Source organism: Leptosomus discolor, chromosome 14 (assembly GCF_034619465.1).
Source record: "Leptosomus discolor isolate bLepDis1 chromosome 14, bLepDis1.hap2, whole genome shotgun sequence".
NCBI lineage: Eukaryota > Metazoa > Chordata > Aves > Leptosomiformes > Leptosomidae > Leptosomus > Leptosomus discolor.
This window is the reverse complement of record NC_141404.1, coordinates 10,837,236-10,840,196: the sequence shown is the minus strand read 5'-3', so window position 1 is coordinate 10,840,196 and position 2,961 is coordinate 10,837,236. Positions and strand designations below refer to the sequence as shown.

Sequence of the window (2,961 nt, the reverse complement as noted above, 5' to 3'; positions counted from 1 at the left end):
CGGCCGGTGCAACGGGGCAGGGGAGCGCAGGCCTGCCCGCCGGGAGGCGCAGGATGGGCGGCGATCGGCGGGGCCGCTCTGGGCAGGCCTGCCCGGCAGCGAGACCGCCGCCGCGATGCCCCTTCCTTGCGGTACTTGCGCTCGGTGTGCCGACGTCACACGCCGCCGTCCGCCCGAGGGGCGGTGGCCGCCGCTGGGCGCTCTGCCGGGCCCAGAGTCGTGCGGGGCGCCGTGTCCTCTCGCCCCCCCCCCCGCTGCTGCAGAGCGTGCGTTCGCCCTGGCTGTCACCGCCCGGTAGGGCCTGGGCTCCCGCGCCCTTCAAAAGGATAGGGAAAGCTCCCGTTGGTGCGGCCCCGCCAAGGCACGGACGGGGTTCGAACCCGTGATCTTCGGTTTACGAGACCGACGCCTTACCACTTGGCCACCGCGCCTGCGTTAACGGGCCCTCCCGACGCCTTTCTATCGCTTGGCGCCACTCCCGCGCGGCGCCAGCGCTGCCGTCCCTGCTACGCCCTCGCGGCTTGCGGCCTGCGCCTGCGCCAGCACCTGGCGGCCGCTGGGCGGCGGGGTGCGCGCGGCAGCTTCTCCCTGAGGGACGGCGGGCGCGGCAGCGGGTTCCCTTGGGGAGGTGCGCGCCCGCTGCGGAGGCGGTTCGCGAGGGCCGGCGAGAGCCCCCCTCTCCGCGGCAGCGGCGAGGAGCTGCCCCGTCCGTCTGTGGAGGCGTCCGCAAGGGCAGCGCCCTTTTCCCGCGTCGGCCCAGCGACGTGTCGGGGCCCCGGGGCGCTCCAGCCGCTGAGGGCGGCCGGGCCGGGCCGGGCCGGGCTGCGGCGGCGGAGGGGTGTCCCGGGAGGGTGTGGTTTGGCGCTGCGGCTGTGCTGCAGAGGGGCGCTTTTTACCGAGAGGTGGCACTCTTACGTGTAGATCAGTGCATGTGTGGGAAGCAAGGTAGGTAGGCGTCCTCGGACCGGAGAGAGCAGCTTAGAGAGAGGGAGGAGAAAAAAGCGGGAATAAAACTTCCCTCCTCCGAGAAAAGAAGCAGAAATTCAGAACGTTGGGATAATGAAGTGGTAAATATTAAACTAAGTGCCTCATACTTGCTTCCTATAAAACCTTAGTGTTATGAAATGCAGAGTAGCTACTAAAGTACATATTTTTCTAGATTTGGTCTCAGTGTGACCTGAAAGCAAAGCTTTTAGTTTTCATTTACTGTTATCATTGTGGAGATCCCTTTAAATTCCTTGTGAAACTTTTGCTGGACACCCAAGTTACATTCCATTTTCCTGGATGAAAGGAATTTAGTTTATTGACCTGTGGGGGTTATGGATCCCAGCTATGGTCAGTGGGTTTTTTTGGGTTGGTTGGTTGTTTGGGTTGGGGTTTTTTTTTGATGTAAGGAGCATGTAAACATGTTATCAGGTACTTTTGTAAAGGTTGAGATCAGAGTTACTGATTTGGTGGTGCTGCAAATCAGATGTGTTAAAATATTATCTGTATCCTTTTGGGATGTTCTGTCATCAGGAAAACTCACGCCCGAGGGCTTGACTGTGTAACAAATTTCAGTTCTTTAAAAGCTGCCATTTGTCAGCTTCTCTGTGATATCTCTATGCGTGCCTGTGTTTCAGCAATCCGAGTTAGCTTTGGCTGCAGCGAAATGTGCCAGATTTAAATTACCTTACTGGATAGTCAGCCCCTGTTCGGTGCGTTTGCTACTACCCTGGGACAGCTGTCCCAAAGGTGGTTTGTTCTGTTTTTCAGTCCTTCGGGGCCTAACTGATGGCCTGGCCAACCCCGACACTGGCTGGAGTTTTCCAGCCAGTCTTGTCATTGCTAGCTTCAAAGGACACGCCGTCACCTGGATAGTGGGAAGCCAGGATAGCACTCTTGTGTTCTGCTTTTATCGTGATCGTTGTCACTGCAGCACTTCAGAAGTGCGATGACGGTGTAGGAGTGGGAACAGCCTCACTCAGCTCTCACATCTGTAACTTTTATGGTAAGGAGTGACCTCGGAGGGCCAGTTACCTTAGCTGACTGAAGCAGAGGTACTGTTAGTATGACCAAGCTGGCACCAGGAAGGAGTTCGATTTTAATAAATCATGTTTGACTGACGCCCTTCCTTTTCTGGCCTACTAGCTTGTTACAAAATACGCTCTTTTATGTTCCAGACTTTGCCAGTCGTAACTTGTCATTGCAGTTCCTGTTCAGCTTGCGTCCATGTTTGTTTTATTCATGTTTTTGTATCTTTGTGAGCTGAGAAGTATTTTGTGGTGGGAGGAAGCAGAGGGGACTGTCTGGATTATATATGGAATTCATACGTGTTGTATCTCTTCAAATACACTACACTTTTAATAAATGTATTTGGTTCCATCAGAAATAGTGTTTAATGGTAAATCAACTTCCAATGCTAAAGTTCTTCTGTAACTGTATGGGGAGATTGAAAGTTCAATTTTAAATCATAAAGATCTTCCGAGTAGATTAAGAGGAAATACTTGATTTGGTTTAAAAAAAGTTGCCTACCCTCTGAGCCTAACTTCCTTAGCGTGCCTAGAAAAAATGTTACTGTCTAAACAAAGTGCTTTTTAATGGTGAGCTGATTTATCAAAACAACAGTTTTTGTAACTAAACCCATGAATTCATTTTTAGAACACGTAGTTTGCCTGTGGTGTCTCTTGTCATATGGATTCTTTTGTCTGGAAGTGTCTTTGATGCTAGTCGTCAGCCTCGTTCGAGGTCCGTGTGAAAGCCCTTATCCTCCTCATGCAGTGTTCTCTTCTGACAAAATCTTTTTTACAACACAGCATGAATTTCCTAAAGGGAAGTCTTTATAAGACTCTAGTGCTGAAAAGATAGTGTCCAAGGTTTTGTTGGAAGGAGAAAATAATCACCAGGTTGTTTTTTTTTCCTTCTCTAAGCCTCACTCAGGAGATGGAGGTGTTGCTTTAGGAGAGGGCTTTGATGCCTGTT

The 2,961-nt window shown here is 52.2% G+C and overlaps 1 non-coding gene across 1 annotated transcript; it reads right to left on the bottom strand.

The window, feature by feature from the left end:
* Nucleotides 1–359: 359 nt before the first annotated feature.
* TRNAT-CGU (transfer RNA threonine (anticodon CGU)) lies at nt 360–431 on the bottom strand. The gene has a single exon. It is a non-coding gene; the product is annotated as a tRNA-Thr (tRNA).
* Nucleotides 432–2,961: the final 2,530 nt, after the last annotated feature.